The sequence below is a fragment of the Leptodactylus fuscus genome, chromosome 1 (assembly GCF_031893055.1).
Source record: "Leptodactylus fuscus isolate aLepFus1 chromosome 1, aLepFus1.hap2, whole genome shotgun sequence".
Classification (NCBI taxonomy): domain Eukaryota; kingdom Metazoa; phylum Chordata; class Amphibia; order Anura; family Leptodactylidae; genus Leptodactylus; species Leptodactylus fuscus.
Genome location: NC_134265.1, coordinates 299,972,457 through 299,991,358, shown reverse-complemented (window position 1 = coordinate 299,991,358; position 18,902 = coordinate 299,972,457).

Here is an 18,902-nt window from a genome sequence, read left to right as displayed (position 1 = left end):
AAACTTATAGATGCCCACAGGAATCCAGATCCACTGTGTGGATTCCAAAGAGAATAATTATTAAGCCCCGTTCTTCTAAGCTACTGAGTTCTATGACTTCTTTGTTCACTATTTTAAATGCATTTCATTGCGATCCATGCTGACGATAGGATATCTGTAAACCAGTGGGGGAAGCAATGACTATCCTAGGAAATAGACTAAGTACACGGGGAGTTGAACAAAATTGCCAGATGGCTTAAAACAGCAGCAATCAGCACAGGATCCAAACTATAAAGTGTTACACCTTTAAAGGATGAAAAGTATTAGTAATGTGCAGGCTCCCTGCATGAAAAGTGTGGAAGTGACCCAGTTACAGCATGGTGTAGGCAGGGGGTAATGATTCCTGATTTTGAGGTTCACGGTGGCTTGTAAATATCTGAAATGAAATGGTAGAACGCACATAGACCTTTCTTTTATTTTGTTTTTGTTCCTAGAAAATAGATAATAAAAGATAATTCCAGTAATTACAGTGGCAATAAAAAGTATTCCTCCTGTTTGGCATTCACCACATTTTATTTTCTCACATCATGAAACCGGGATGGATTCATTTGAGCATTTTTATGAGATAAACACATATAAAATTGTACAAATATATACGTGAAAAAGGCAAATTGTTTACAATGTTTTCTTTTCATGTGTTAAAGGAGTCTGTCAGATCGTTTTGTCTGACCAAATGACTCTTGGACATAAATCCACACATTGCTTTGATACTCTTAGCATCTAGATTGCAAAGGAAATGAACTTTATCGCTTTATGTGAATAAAGCCACAAGTACCCTGAGACCCAGCAACTACTCTCAATTAGGGTTGAGCGATCGTGTTTGGAAAAAATCGGATTCTGATCGGCGATCGAGAAAAATTCACAATCGCGATCGGAATCCCGAACACGATCTTTTTAGGTGGGATCGTGATCGGTACTATTTCTCACAATGCTTTGCTTAGCCTTCACACTGAGTATATAGTGTATATTCAGTGTGAAGGCTCCGCTGCGGATCCATAGGAATGAATGGAAGCAGCCGACACACAGCCTTAACCCCCTGCGCGCCGGCTGCCTCCATTCATTCTAATGGGAGACTAAACTAACATCTCTAGTAGCTACTTACCTCCAGAGATGGCTGCTCCGGTGTTCTTCGCCTCGCTGGCCTTCCACGCTGCTCTTCTCGCTGCCCCGCCTCCCAGGTTAGTGTTTAAAGAGCTAGGAAGGCAGGGCTTGTGGCTTAGGAGAGTGTGGGCAGGTACAGAGCGGGGAGACGTGACATCTCCTCTCCCAGTACCCGCCCACACTCTCCTAACCTGGGAGGCAGGGGGCAGTGAGGCGAGAAGAGCAGCGTGGAGCAGCAGCGAGGCGAAGAAGAACACCGGAGCAGCCATCTCTGCAGGTAAGTGGACACCAGGGGGGACTAAGTAGCCAGAGGATTAAAAAAAAATCCTCTGGCTACTTAGTGATTCACTACACAGCATGGATTCTAACAATTGTTAGATTCCATGCTGTATAGTGAATAGGATTGCTTTTAAAATCCGATCTCCGATTAATAAAAAAATCCCATTGACTTGCATTGGGATCGGAATTGGGATCGAGATCAGGTTCGAATGAAAAATGATCGGAAATCGGATTTTAAAATCGATCCTGAAAAGTCAAGATCGGCTCAACCCTACTCTCAATCTTACTTAGGCCGGGTTCACACGGGGTTTTTTGGTCCGGAAACTTAGGAGGACAACGCCTTAGTTTCCAAACCAAAAAACAGGTAGCTGCGACTTGATGCCAGTGCTCTGCACCGACATTCAGTGGTGCACTACGCTCCAGATCAGGCCCAATGAATGGGCCTAGTTGGGAGGAGGGAGTGTCTTCAGGTGGATTTGCCCGCTGAAAAAGGAACCCATTGAAGTCAATGGGAGGCTTTTTTTCCACATGGATTCTGATGCCGATTCAGCGTCAAAATCAGCACCAGAAAACTCTGTGTTAATGTACCCTTACTCACTTGGCCATCCCCTCTCTTTGCTAGCACTGATATTTAGAACAAATGGGGGGATAGCGAGCACTTTACAAATGCTGGGGCATGCCCTTTAACATTCAGAGGCTTTAACAATCAATGGGAGGCTTTTTAACCCATTGATTTCAATGTGTAGCACGTAAACTGGCACCCATTGAATTCAATGGGATCTGTTTTGAAGCGCCTCGCTCTGACACATGTTTACATGTCAGAATGAGCGGCGCGTTACTCCGTGGGAACGGAGTTAGAGAAAGCACAATATACCTGAGAGTATCGCTTTTCAACAATAGCCAGTTTAGCCATTTTCTATTAGGATAACCAGGGGTTAGTGGAGAGGGTGATCTTGTACTGTTTTATCAGCCAGAGTTGGAGATAGAATTCTGTCTAATAGACATGTAAACTTTGACTAGACAGTCTACAAATGTGTCATGTATATCACAGCGACTGACACTGTGTGATCAGTTTGATGCTTCTTTAGACTTCCTAAACTTCCTAACTGCCAACACACTACTGTCTGTGAATGGGGGCTATTCTCATGACTGATATTTTAGCTGTTCATTGTAACAGACCATCAAAATATAGGTCATACTTTATTTTCGTCCCTTTTCATCCATCCATATACTGCAATGTAATAGGGATCTGTAAAAATGGGCACTTCATAGTTTCAAAATGTTTGTGAAAAATCAACCTTTTTTGTGGCCATTGCTGACCTGCAATACCTGCAGAATAAAACTATCTGCTTTCTGTTCCTGTCTGTGTATCAGCTGTTGAGAACAGTCAATTAATGGGGTCAGATCACCCAGGGATCTAACTGTCAGGATACGGAGTCGCCGCAGTCTCCTTGCTGCGCGGCGTCTCCCTGGGAGACGTGTTAGGAGTTCTATTGGGTGTGCTTAGGTCATTAAGGGTTAATCTTTTCCTTGCCTTCAGTCTCCATGTCATTAGCCATCAGGTGTGTTTCTCTGCTGCTATTTAATCCCCACCCAGGCATGGATCCTTGCCAGCCATTCACTTGGGTTTCCTGGTCCCCCTGCTCAGTCTGATTCCCTGTCTGTTTGTATTCCATATGTTTCTTGGTTTTTAGACCTGGCTTGTATTTTTGACTATCCCTTGTCTTTTGATTCGGTACCTTTATTATATCTCCTGGCTCGACCTCTTGCTCGTCTGACCTCGCCTTCTCTTCTGTGTCTTGCTGGGACTTGTGGTCCTCCCTGGTTCCATGCTGTTTAGTCTTTTGTTTTGCATTGCATTTACATTGTGCTTTCTGTTTAGGTGTGACCCCGTGACTCCAGTCCCTAGGACTTTCAGGGCCTCCTCTCCCCTTATCCTAGCCGCCGGATAGAAGGTTAGGAGCCGTGGTAGGCGCACTTCAATTAGGAAGTGCATTGGTCTGCCTTATCTCAGATACTACAGCATAGTTATAGCTGCAGGGCCTGCGACCCCTTTTGTCATTAGTTGCACAGTGTTGCTTTCCCAGCTGTGTCACTTTGCACTGCCTGACCCTGACTCCTATCCTTACACTAATATTGATAACCTACAGGTTATCAATATTTTAAAGTTCGCTCTAATTTGGTTAAGTGCACCAGTTTCTCATGACTCTGGTTCAATACATTATGATATGCTAGAAAGACCTGTAACAGACTGTAATTTACAACAAGGCCACTTGGTGGCTGAACAAAGGCACACAATAGATAGCAAATCACTTTGTAGTAGCCGAATGCAAAAATCTGCTCGTATTATAACACACATACCTGGACATGTACTGCCAAGATGAAAGACAAGGAAGGACACACCTGTAGACTGACATAAATAGTGATCTATAGCATGCTTGTTGGATATTGGAAACCACGGTGACTTGTCATATAATTTCTAATGGCAGCGACATTGTTATAAATTTCAATAACAGGGCAAGGCCACATGTTGCAGTTCTGTTCCAGAGTTCTTCTGCAATTTTCCAAAGAAACTGCAGGAAATTTGATACCATACATGTGGACATGTGGACATGCTGCTTTGCCTTTACATTGTAGAGTTGACCTGGATCTGATAAACTCAGCAGCTCCCATGCAGGACACTGTACGACTACAGGGACTAATACAGTAACAATAATTGCCGCATACTCTTTTGTATACATGTATGTCCTTGAGAAGGTAGAAATAGTCATTAACACACCCGGTTTTTTCTCTCCATCATCACACCTGTGTTAAGTGTATCATTGACTGTCATAGCTTTGTATTCCTAGGCTCTTCAATCTCTTTGAGGACTGTAATTGACTTTTAATGTAATGACTATTACAATAGAACAGGTTTTACAGTCCCTTATATAACAGAGATACTGTAAGTTCTATTGTTTGCATTGTAGGGCAGTGAACTCTTGATCATAATGTTATATAAATGTGGAGGTTGTCAGACATGTAAGAAGAGGCGATGGGTTCTCTGTATATCTAACTAGACTTTCGTATCACATACATTTGCCAAAATCTGATTCTGATAAGTGATTCAAAATCTGAATCATTTATCGTATACTACTATCAGTAAATAACAGCCCTCGATGGAAATATGTTGCTGTCATGAATATTTAACCTGGCCTACTTTATTTCTTTTTTTGAGATCAAGAAATGCCATTTTCTTATTCCGTTGATGTCAGTGCTGTTCGGTATTTTCATCTGATTTACTGTAAAGGGTTACAGACTTCATACCAAACCTCCAGGAAAACGATGACTTTGTTCTACTGATCTTTGACAGTAGGGATCTTAATTGGTGATTTTAATCCCTTGAATATTGCTATTGCACCCAATGTGCCATCTTTTTGCTTGTACTTTGTTCTCCACAACCAGAGATAATCAAGGATTTTCACCTACTGACTGTAATTTGCCAGCGAGGTTGGTGGAAATAGTGGGATGCCAGAAATACACTGATGGACCAGTGCTTGCTAGCTCCAGAAACAATGATTAATCTGCACAGGTCAATTATTCATTGCTTGGAAGAACATCAAAGAGACAGAGAACCACATGAAATGCTACCAGCTTCTAAATCAAAGTAAGATAAAACTAGTATTACCGCTGGAGATATATCAGTTAGAAAATCATATTATTTCCAAAGCAGGTTATGACTATCATGAAGACATTCTAGTTTCATGAAATAGTACTCAGTGATAATGTTATCACATTAATCCCTTTGGAAAGCTATGCATAAATTGATGTGTATCTAGGCAACCAGCATAAAGGTGTATAAGTACACATATAAGATTTTCTTTAGAATCCTATTGGATGTGTCTTTAAATATTATCAGATTGAGATCACTCCAATCGGATGCCACTACCCACCAAGACTAATAATACAGCTTAACCATTAAACATAGAGTATTTACAATACATGACATGTTTTCATTCATTATACATGTTACTAATATGTTCCAGCCTGAGATAAAAGAAAATGCAAAAGCAAAAAGGAGGTTATCATGAGACATTTTGTCATTTTATAGTATTACATGTAAGGATAGGCTAGCACTGGGCATCTGGGGAACGAGTCTTAGATTTTTGACCTGATCCTTTGGATCTCCAAGCAACCACCAGTTTCAATAATATCTGAATTCTGGGATGAAATTGTTAGTGAGGCAGGGAGGACAGCTCTCTGATCTCCATTCACTCTTGTAGGCAACAGGCTGGTCCTTTGTGGTCCTTTGTACCCTATGTGCTCAAAATATTGGTGCCGAAACAAACTGAATATCCCTCCATTGTCAGAAGGGCAGGCCTTAAAGTTCAGTGTCACCATTGTGCTGTGATGAACACCTCCCAATAGTACTTTTCTGGCCGGGGGAACGTTCCTCACAGTTCAGTGATGACGCTAGGCTGTAAGGTTCACCCTTCTGACAGTGGAGGGATATCAGTGCTGAAACTAACGGCACCAATATCTACGACACATACCAGCAAAGCTGACAGGGAGCTGAATTAGGATCACTAGTGGTGCATAATGCCACCCATCTTCAAGGACATGAAAGGTCCTCTTTAATAGAGATGAGCGAACAGTAAAATTTTCGAGGTTCGATATTCGTTTCGAGTAGCCCCTCAATATTCGACTACTCGAATCGAATATCGAATCCTATTATAGTCTATGGGGGAAAAATCCTCGTTTCAGGGGTAGGAAACGTTCGATCAAATTATACTTACCAAGTCCACGAGTGAGGGTCAGGCTGGATCCTCCGAGCAGTCTTCTCCTTGCAGCGTCCCCGCGGCGTCTTCCGGCTCGTCATACTCTGCCAGGCATCGGGCCTGGGCAGAGCTGACTGCGCATGCCCGCACTACAAGCGGACATGCGCAGTCGGCTCTGCCCAGGCCCGATGCCTGGCAGAGTGAATGAAGAGCCGGAAGATGCCACGAGGAAGCTGCACAGAGAAGACTTCTAAAGGTAGGAGAAGAACCAGCATTGATTGGCCGACTGTATAGCATTCGGCCAATCAATGCTGGTTCTGCATCGAACTTTTACATTCGAACAGCGAGTGATACTTGATCGAGTACGAGTATTTCAAATACCGTAGTATTCAATCTAATACCTACTCAATCGAGTACTACTCACTCATCTCTACTCTTTAACCACTTAAATGGTATTATAGGAGCAAAGTGCACATACCTTGTTAATTACAAAGTGGAATCTTGGTGCTTAGAAAATCTAAATTTTTTGCACGCAAATGAGCTGTTTAGTGAATTTGAGACTTGGTTGCACCTTTTTTTGCCTATAGTCACCATCCAGTGCTACCATCTAACATAAAGACTAAGGTATTGTGATGTGTGATGACCACGGGTGAAAACAAGTCCTTCAGGAGGTGTAGCCTTGCCTCAGCCACTCCGAATAGCTTATTTGCATATGAAACAAAAAATGATGCCACATTATTGGAAGTTGCACAATCTCAGACACGGTGCCACATCTAATAAGTTGTGTAAAGTAAGACTAGACAGTCTAACAGTATGCCGATTTTTCAAACAGCATTATCTATAAGATAGACATTTTTGGTTTCTCTGTCCCACTGTCAGCGATTAAAACCAAACTAGAACATCTTTTCCAAATTGAAAATAGATCCATATAACTAACAGGAATTCTACTAGGAAACACCTCTGGTTTCAATGAATAAATGACAAAACTATATTAATTTATTCAGCTCCTCCTGCTCTATACCATGCTATCCACAGACATAAGTGCAGGCACAATGTGACAGGTTTCCTTTATATTGCCTCTGGGATAAGGACAATATAACAATAGTCATCCATTGTGCTCCCCACTATGGTCAACTATAGTAATTATATGTACCAGACACTTTTGTTCTCTCTTCCATCCACTAAGTCCCCCACAATATTCACCTCAGTACAGTATGTGTTTTACTTCTGTGTTAATACAAAAAATGCTGTGTGAGAAATTGGTTCATATAGAATTATTAAAGGGGCTCTATGTTAAATATTATATATTTACAATATTCTCTAGCAGACATGGGGTTAACACTCTACTGACATCATATCTGTTGTATTTTGGGTACATGGGTGCGGTTAGAGTACACCATTTTAGAAATCTCCCTACATAGCTGTAACATGGAAGGTAACACCCACTCTCATGAATATAAATGAGTGACAGACACACACGTCGTCGTCGTCATCCATGAGGGGGATCCATGGGGAATCTATGGCAGGTCTGTCTGCCATCCCTCTCTGTCATCCTGGACAAGATGTCGTGAATATCCCAAGTCCACCAACCAGATGACAAGCATGAACCAAGCTGTAACTACAAGATATCCAGATGATTTAACTTCTCTGAAGATGTAAGCTATTGACAATTGACTGATATTTGTGTTATTTGGACATTTTCCCTGTTCCTGTGTTTTCCTTCAAGATATTAATAAACCTCTACACTGATTTATAACAAGCTGACTTCTTCCTATCGTGGACAAGGCCAGGTCCGGATATTTAACAGTGGACACAAGTCTCACCGGCAAATACAAGATATTTAACAGTGGCGAGCCAGCACGGTCGGTTTTTTTTTCCTGTTTTTCTTGTTCCGTTCACTTGCAATTAAGGGGGATGAGAGGAGTATTTTGCAAGTTGTATGAATTGCAAGATTCAGGAAGACTTCGAAAAAGAACTTATATTGGTGAGATACAGATGACTGTTGTACGTGTTATATGATACGGAAGCCTGTGTGAGGAAAGCCTGTGAGGAAATACAGAAGGACCACAAGTGCCAGACGTACTGAGACGTTCTGATGACAGGGACCAGCTGTTCCAAGGACAAGCTAAAGGTGAAGCTTTCTACAGTGGTGAGTAAAGATTTTACTTTTAAAGTATGGAAAAATTAGAGTCATTGTCTAAAAAGTGTAACGTTGAGTTTAAAATTGTGTCTAGTGACAATTTAGCGAGTATATGGCAAGATTTGTATACACATTGTGAGCAGGCAAATTCTAAGATTGAAAATAGAATTTGTTCTACAAAAGAGAAGCAGGTATTTAGGAATATAGCTTCTTTGGTAAAGATTTTTAATGACATGGTAACAGAAAAGAAATTAAGTAATAGTATGCATAAATCTGTTCAGACAGATGAGAAATCTCAATATGTTGATAAAGAGCACCATGTGGCAGTAATGGCCATAGATGGTGAGGAACAAATGATACAAGAAACTAAATTGAAATTAAAATCTCAGGAATATTTGATGAATCTGAGTAAAGCCATTCCCACATATGATGTAAAGATCCATGTGTGTAGAAACTCAGAAATTTTTGAAAGCCATGCAGAGAAATTTGATCTATCTAATGAACAAAAAAACAAAATGTTTAAATTATGGCTTCCTATTGATTTTACAGAACGTTTGTCTGCAAAAATGTCTTATGATAATGAGTCAAATGAATGGTTAAAAGACAGTGATGTGGAGAGATTAAAGAAACTAATCTGGTGCACTAGAGGTGACAGCATGCCAACATCTGACATACTGAATGAGATAAAGATTGGCAGAAAAGAATGTACATATGCATTCATGTCTAAATTTGAAAGGACATACAAAACTGTCATTCAAAAGGTGAACTCTTCATCTATGGTGAAAAGTTTTGTTAAAAAGTTCACATTTTTGGATGCAGTCACCCTTGCCAGTGCCTCAGATAAGAAGACTTTATTTGAAGCTGCTAGTTTATTGGACGTGGCCAGAACACATGAGAGACAAATGGCAAATGCAAACCGAGTATGTCCAAAGCAAAAAGCAAAGCCTATTAAAAGGCATCTGTTAAATCCGGTTATAGTGTCCCCTATTTGTAGGAGGAAAGGTATTGGCCAAAGTGACAAAATCTATGAGAAATGTAGGAAATTACATGTTGCATATAAACCATATGCCATGCAGGAAAATCCACAAATTGAAATTCCAGTATTAACTGAAATTAAAGAATTGCAGCCAACCAAATCTATTGATAGTCAAAAGATTGTATCTGGGAATGTACCAGTTGTCTCCAAAAATGTCAGATCTTTTCAGTAACCCAATGGCATCTGACCTGTCTTATATTCTTAGGAAAAGGGCAAGCTTGGCATTCTCTCATGACCTGGCGAGGCTATTATGGATGGATGTGATTGACAGGAAGGTCAGGGGTCGAGTTTAAAAGTATCTCTGAAGGAATGACTGTCTATTGAGTATTTACTTATGTACTATCTGGCTATGTAAAGAGAAATCCCTTTTACATGAGGAGAAGTCCAATGATCAGGTATAACCCACATGATTATGTGATAATGTTTGTAAAATAATCCTAATTATGCTATTGTGAATAATACTATGGATCATATTATTATATATATACACACACATATAGGAGGAGAGCCTGATGTGTGGTGACAGATTTTTGTCATAGTCCACTCTCTGGATGCAGAGAGAGGAGGAACATGTTATGTACATTATATGAATATGATCAAATAGTATTAGGAGTCCATAAAGTTATTAAACTTTTCCATTGGTTAAAATCAATATTGTATTAATTTGGTTTTTGCTAAAGTTTATCTATTTTTCTCTTCAGATATAGATATATGGAAAAATGCAGAAGTTCAATCAGTGATGTCCATTCATTCATCATTCTTTCCTTATAGCTAAAAGAATGCATGGAGTGTCTAACGATTAATGAGTAAACAAATTAACATGGTGTGACTAATAACAATGCATGATAAAGTGATAGAAGTTCTAACTTACCTCAAGCATGTTTTTCAATAGTTTCATGTAAAGTCCATATTTTTAGGATTTTCAAGTTATAATCCATTATGTATGAAGGCATGCAACTAGGCATGGAGCTCTTACTTACTGTGAGAATAAGTGTTCGTTCATGTGGTCAGTTGATTGACAGCAACACATTGTGACCTGTGACCCTGATGGGCTGGTCAGTATAAGTGTTATGTGTGTTATGTGTCCACTGGTGTATACAACAGATCTGTGACATCACAAATAGGCCTAAGAAAATCAGGATGCATCCAAGAAGGAAAAAGAAACATCTATCCAACAAAAAGACGTCTATTTCTATTTTCTTTTTCTATTGTTTATTTTTTCTATTTTTTATCTTATATGATCCTCTATATTAAATTGGGAAATTAGCAAATATATGTGAAATCCATTGAAAGGAACCTCATATGTTTATACCTACAGGAAAACCAAGTGTTTAAGTCACATGAGCTGAGAGAAAAGGTGACAGCTGCACTACAAAGCAAGGTTATTTTAGGTGAACATTCTGTAGGAAAAAGTAGCTTTTGAGAAGATACAGATAATCTTCAATATATTTGTTCAAACCTGACAAATAATAAAGGTTTATTGGGGTAATTGGATCATGGGATAATAAATATATTAGTTATGGTGGGAAAATCTAGTTAGCTATAGCCAGTATTGTATTATTGTTTTATTGTATTATTATTGATTATGTATTCTTACATGTACACACACACTTGCATACACTTACACACATCAACATCTACAAACATTGGGAAAACAAACATTGGGAAAAATATGTCTTATATGCAAATGAGATAAGCTAATCATCTTCATGAAAGGAGAAGCATAATATCATCAAAGGATATGGGATATCAAGAGAGATAGTCTCTGGTTTATTCTTCAAACTTCTGATTATAGGATGTGACATATTTTGAAAAGTTTATGTTTATATACTTATTTCATATATATGGTATTCATATACAGCCAGTACACAAGAATATATACAGTTAAGTTTAAGACAGAGATAAGAGTGTGTTGGCACAAGTGTTGTCTCTATTCTTGGTATTGGAGGTATCTGAAAGGTTAAGAAGGTCACAGGAATCTGTGAAGAGACGAGGTGTTAAGAGGAAACTTTAGGCACATACGTTTTTATGAATAAAGGTTAATATTGTGTCTCAGATAAAGAACACAATGATATTTAATAAATGAATGTTTAAAATAAAATAATATCTTATTAAAAAGGAAATAAAGTGATTAAACTTTAGAAAATGTATGATTAAGTATAATATAACACATTCATATAGGAACATATGTTTAGTATAATTGGTGAAAAGTTCTAACTAAAGAATAAATATTGTGATTGTCTATAGAATGGTAATTAATAATCACATTATATTTCAGAGTTATGTTGCAATTTGTCATCACAAGTAAATTACACATATATATTCATACATATAGATATAAAGATATATATGTTGATATATGATGTTTATATAGATTATTGTATCCAAAGTACTATTATCTGATAGTTTGATAAATGTATTGAATATCAATATTTTAATAAGTCAAATATAAATATTGATACAATGTAAAGAGAAGTATGATATATAAATGAGTGGTATGGTACACTGTGATATTATAGTTTAGTTAATTGCCTAGTTTGGCTTAGCTATTAGGGAAAGAAAACTTATCTTCAATCAAGTCCAAGATTATGATAAAGTTTGATATCAAATGTTAATAAAAAGACTTTAACAGTTACAAGAAGAAGATGTGCGGGAAAAGACAAAATCTGAAGGTATGATGCTATATGCTTAAGCTTATGCCAAGGACTGTGTTTAAAAACTATTACTGGAGTTTGGAACCTTTGATCAGCGGATGATTGGACAGATATAAAGACGTCCTCATCAATGTTTGGTGGAATCCTTTCTATTTCAAGACTTCAAGTTGTTTGTACGCAAAAGGGTTATGAATGATAAAACCCGAACACAGATATTGTGTATCCAAGAGACTGAGATTCCAGGACTGAACCTTACTGACAAGCAGCAGGGATGATGTCAGAATTCACACTTGCCTTGCTTGTGCAGTATTGCTCCAGAAGTGTCACATGATTGTACAGTGACAGGAGGTCAAGGTAATTACAGAAGGAAACCCTTCTACAGTCTATGTCTTGGTGAAGTGAAACATAACATATGGACTTTGCTGTTATATCAATATCTTCATAATATGAACTTTAATGGACAATGTTATAATATCTGCACAACACGGAGGAAATCTAAAGGACTTTAAGTCAAGAACTACATTTGTGGTAATAAGCCTTCTATTATGATGGAAGAAGAGATGACCAGAAGACCAGACGATGAAAGAAGAGCCTTCATCAGGTGTAGGTTAGATAGTGGATCAAATTGTTTTCATCTTTGATCACAGTTTACCATAACATACCATAATATTTATTAATGACAAAATTTATTGCAAATTGATGAAATTATTGTTATATGGACAATTAATGAAAATTAAGTTCCAGTATTCAGCAAAGAAGAAAGAAGATATAATCTAATTGTATGAATATTGTTGTATGGTATATCTTGAGAGTTCAAACAGATATTTCACTCTCAAAAGGGGGAAATGTTAAATATTATATATTTACAATATTCTCTAGCAGACATGGGGTTAACACTCTACTGACATCATATCTGTTGTATTTTGGGTACATGGGTGCGGTTAGAGTACACCATTTTAGAAATCTCCCTACATAGCTGTAACATGGAAGGTAACACCCACTCTCATGAATATAAATGAGTGACAGACACACACGTCGTCGTCGTCATCCATGAGGGGGATCCATGGGGAATCTATGGCAGGTCTGTCTGCCATCCCTCTCTGTCATCCTGGACAAGATGTCGTGAATATCCCAAGTCCACCAACCAGATGACAAGCATGAACCAAGCTGTAACTACAAGATATCCAGATGATTTAACTTCTCTGAAGATGTAAGCTATTGACAATTGACTGATATTTGTGTTATTTGGACATTTTCCCTGTTCCTGTGTTTTCCTTCAAGATATTAATAAACCTCTACACTGATTTATAACAAGCTGACTTCTTCCTATCGTGGACAAGGCCAGGTCCGGATATTTAACAGTGGACACAAGTCTCACCGGCAAATACAAGATATTTAACACTCTATCACTGGGAAAAGTCATTTTTAACTAATCACATCCTTGCATAGGCTTTAGAAAGTCTATTCCACACCTATCTTTAGTATGTAGATTGCCTCAGTGATTTCTGAATAAGTCCGTTTTTATTCATATGCTAATGAGCCTCCAGCCAGCACAGGAAGTTCCCAGCAGCAGTCGTCTCTACTATTATCTCCTATGTGTTTGTGTGCAAACAGGAAGCCGAGTCATCAGCAGCAGCAGCATCCTGTGCATGGGAAACAATAGCAAAGGGGGTGCACAATGCATTGTGCACCAGTCTAATTAGCATTTAGCATATGAATAAAAACGGACTTATTCAGAAGCCACTGAGGCAATTTACATACAAAAGGTAGATGTGGAATAGCCTTTCTAAAGGATATGCAATTATGTGATTAGTTAAAAATGACTTTTCCCAGTGATAGAGCCCCTTTAATATTCCTCACTGCATTCCACACAGACATTGCTGGTCCAGTAAGAATTTAATTATTATTAACAGGTCTCATTGCTTATCTGTTGATGTCCATTTTTGTTATCTTTTCATTTTATAGATTTATAATCTCCTCTCACAGTAAAACACTGTAAAATACTGTATGCTGGCAGTAAGAAATACAGGTTAATAATATTATGAAACTTCCATAGTTGCAGCCATATGTCTTCTGGGTCTACATTAATTAGCATGCATATGTAGAAATAACCTTATTCATATACATCCTGGGAGTAAGTGCATCTTAGGGTTTCCATCAATTTCAATGCAGGTCACAATCTTGGAAAAAAACCAGCCATTAATATGATGAGACAAGTATTTTTTGTAACAGTTAAGTGAAAAAATGTTACAAAACTATTCACATAAATACCTAAAGATACATTATAAAAACCCACATCAGTGGGTTTAAAATAAAAACCTGCTAATGCAGCGTTCACACTTGCGCCTTGACCTGTTCACCATGATTCTGCCTAAATCCTAGGAAAAACTTCTTGAGGACGACTTGCCAGTGGTCAGTTTAAAAACCCAATCATTTAAAGGGGTATTCCCACCTCACATACTCAGCAGTCTTCACTCTTGTAAAATCTTCTTTCTTCCTGGTTGCTTGCATCATTTGGTGGGCGGGGTTTCACAGGCAACCTGCCGTTTAGCTCCACCCCCAAATTCGCGTGTAGCTCCGCCCACCCACATTGGACTATGAAGTACAGGCAGCAGCAACTCCATTCTGTGTTACATACAGAGACTGCCTGTCTCTGCCATAATGAACACAATTGAATTACCTAGCTTTATAACTGGGAGAACAGAAGAAATGAAAGCAGCTCCTCTATCTGAGTGCAGGACCTAGGTCACATGGTGTAGACACAGGATTAGCTAGATACACAGGCTCCCTGCACTTAGCCCCTCCTCCCTCCCCCCTGAGAGCAGCAGATACATCATTTGACTCAGGAGCAGCTAAGTCAGGGCTGTGGCCACAAAAAATTGAATAAAGTAAGATAGTGGGCAAACAAAGCAGTTTTGCTGAAGCAGTGTATTTAGGAAAAGTCTTACATCCACATTAACCAGCAGTATAGATAGGATCCTTGTGATGGGACAACCCCTTTAAGTGGGTTTTTAAAGCAAACCAGCGGAGTCTGTATGCAGCCTCTCCGCTGTGAAACCGTTTTGCATATCTGACTTTATGTTTGTGCAAAAAAAATGGTTTCACAGCGGAGAGGCTCCATATGGACTCTGGTGGTTTGCTTTAAAAACCCATTTAAACAAATGGGTTTTTATAAGGATTCTATCATTAGAATACCCTTTTTAAACTAAATACACGTAGGAATAGCCTTAAGGAAGGCTATTCTTCTCTTACCTTTATTATTCTGATCCACACCGCCGTTCCTTAGAAATATCTTCTTTCTTCCTTATGTAAATGAGCTCTCTCGCAGCACTGGGGGCGTTCCTCTGCACTCAAACAGCATTGGGGGCATCCCTAGTGCTGCTTGAAAATTCTCCAGTGACTGTCTACTTCTCTGGACAGCGTTTTCAATGAAATGGAAAGACAGCGCTCTCAGGTCACAACAGGATTTTATTCAATAAGACAATGATGCACAACGCTAAAAAATCGCCGCGTTTCGGGCACACCTGCCCTTTCTCAAGTGCGTAACTAATTAGAAAATAGATAAAACAAGTATTCACTTCAACGTTTTTTTGGCCAGAGAAGCACTTAGGCCTAAGTTAAAATATACAATGAATTCAAAAAATAATAATACATAATTTATAAAACAATAGTAAAAATTTGTTTTACTATTGTTTTATAAATTATGTATTATTATTTTTTGAATTCATTGTATCTTTATTATGTATCTTTCCATTTCATTGAAAACGCTATCTTCCCCGGCCTTGGCCGGTGTCCATCAGACGTGCTGCCTCCTCCACCTAACGGTAAACCCCAAACGTAGTTGTGAGCGATTGTCACAACCTCATCAGGTGAGAGGCCATTTGGTCCTTTTAAATCTTCTGGTTATTTCCACCAAAATTTATCAGACATTCTACACTATATAGTGTGCTCGGTGTCTCTTTTGTTTTTTACTTCTCTGGACAGCCTCTTCTCTCGCACTCCCATCGGATCTTCATCCAAAAGCGTCGAATGCGCATGTCCATTGGCCATTTTCCTGTGGCCTCTCCCATTCGGCCACAAAAAAATGGCTGACGACATGCGCAGTCCGCGCTTGCATAAAGACATGATGGGAGCGTGAGAGAAGCAGCGGTCCGGAGAAGAAGACAGAAGTGTCATTGGAGAATTTTCAATTAGCACTGGGAACACCCCCAGTGCTGTTTGAGTGCAGGAGAATGCCCCCAGTGCTGCAAGATAACTCATTTACATAAGGGAGAAAGAAGATATTTCTCAGTAAGGGTGGCGCAGATCAGAATAATAAAGGTAAGAGAAGAATAGTGTAACATCTTTGCCTGTACAGGTCACTGCGCCACCCTCTGCTAGCATGCGGAGGTGCAGGAGGCGTGTGCAGTTTAGTTCCTTGCTTAGAGTTTTTGGTTGCACTGTGTGAACACGGCTCTAGTTCTTTAATTGAATTTGCACCACACCCGTCTTCTGCCCTTGTCTGCTTCTGTCCATGAAGTAGTTAAATTTGGTCTTGCCCTGTGATTGACAGCCTGCCTTCCTGTCAGGTCTAGGGCGGGTTGTTCCTCCCTATTTAAGCTTGGCTGACATTCACACTGATGCTTGATATTGCCTCGTGCTTGCTGGCTTTCTCTTGCTGTTATTTACTTGTATTCTTAATCTTGATCTTGGCTTTTCCTATTGACTATTGTTTTGGATCTTGATTTGGCACTGCATTGCTCGAATGTTAGCGAACCCTGGCTAGCTGACCTCACTTTGTTGTTGTTTGTCTTGTCTGCGATTTGTGTGTCACGTATATAGTAAGGGATCGTCTCCAAGTTGCCACCTATTACATAGGATAGGGCCTGGCAAGAGGAAGGGACAGTGGGGGGCTTCAGCTTAGGGCTCACTGTCTCTTTTGCCCCTTCCAGCAGCTATTGGGGAATTGTCATCTAAGCAATTCCCTAACAAATACTTTCTTAAGGCTATTCCTACGTGTATTTAGCTAAAAAGGGTATTCTAATGATAGAATCCCTTTAAACTGACCACCGACAAGCCGCTCCCAAGCTGTTTTTGCTGGAATTTAGGTAGAATCACAGCGGACAGGTCAGGGTGCAAGTGTGAACGCTGCATACATGATACCAACTTAGGCTTAGTTCACACTGTCGTCTGTCTGTCGGTCTGATCTCTCATAGGGTCAGAACAAAGGACTGAAATGCCAACAGAATTATGGCTGCAGTCAAAGCACCCTCAATAGGTGCCTGGAGGCAGCTAAATCAGCTGATCTGTGCAAAGTCTCCACAGATTACAAACTGATGACCAATTAAAAATCCATTTGGAGCCAGTAAAACCCTTTATTGAAACATCATATTGAAAAGGAGCTACAGTGTCAAACAGAGCACTTGCCTGTCCCCAACCCTCTTACCGGCGATTGAGGGCTATTGTGTACAGTATATTGCACATACATGGTAGTTGACAGTCACCAGTAGAGGGCGATGATAGGAGGTGAAGATAAGTGCACCACTGTACTATTAGAAGCAAGCTAGCACAACATGCATTTTACCGTCTGGGGTAATAACGTTTTGCGTCTGTCCCTAAACTACGCAGCCCTTAATACACAGCATTCTGACAAAGCCGCTTTGTTCTTTTTTGTTGTTCTTTCATTTACTATGAGAAATAGTTGCTATAAAATAGTTTATAAAAGTCGTATCTGTACATGGGCTTGCGGTACATACATATTATATGATGCATTTTAAATACCTAGTTAAAATGTACGCTCTTTCTTTGTGTTTGCTATAAGGCTGTCCACTGCCTGTTTGCTGAAGAGAAACAAAGGTAACTTTGCCCATGTTTTATGATTTTTAACTCAGTTGGGATGCTTCTCTAGTCAGTTTCTACTGCTGAGAAGTATTTGATGAAAATCTTAAAAGCAATTGAGTGGTCTAAACTATCGACTTTTATCCATTTTTATCAGCAACTATTTGTTCTTTGAAGATTTTACCTGGGAGGCTTTAAATTGCCATTGCTATTCTATATTAAGATAAAATTTTAAGTTTTCAAGGACACAGTGTTCCAGTGCTATGCTGTTGGAAAGTTACTGAGCAAGTTAGTTACCAAATGTACCATAAATCCTCTGTGTCAATTACACGAAAAGACTGCAAATAAAACATAGATCAATCCATTCTGTTTAGCCCTCCTAAGAGAAACATACTGAGCGACTAGTAGAGCTTTCAAAAAGACGAAACGCGCCGTTCGACATTAAACAAGATGATTTTAATGGCCAGGGAGCTAGCTATGAAAAGATGTTGACAAATGAAAGATGTAAATGGTATATGTCATGGTTCAAATGGGGATCGCTGTTTTGTGTAGTGTTAACCTCAACTCAAACAATATTTAGATTGAAAAGATAAAAAAGTCTTTTAATACTCCTTCCTACTTAGGTTTCTTAACCTCAGTGTCTGTGCGGCAATTGGCAATTACCCAATTACCTGATATTCTCCTTTTTCTCAGTGGTTTAGTTGCTTGTTCTTTATAAATATTCTCTCTGATGTATTGAAAATCTACACAGAACTCTGTGTAAGCCGCAATTCTATCCTGGCTGTAATAGAAATCAGTGCAGTCCTCCGCATAAGGGACCTCAGTCCGTGTGTGCGCCGGATTTACCAGCCAGAACAACATGTTCGTAGGGGGTCTCCTATCATTTTAATTATCTATGATGCTAGGCAGGGGTCTAAAAGTGCCCTATTTTATAGGCGGGCTCAGTGCAAGTAGGCAGAGTCAATACAAGTAGGACCAGCACAAGTAGCTCCTTCATGCAGGGAAGTCCTAAAGTAATTTTGTACAGGACTGCTTTACATGGAGAGAGAGGCAGCAGTCCTATGTAAGTTACAATGTCAG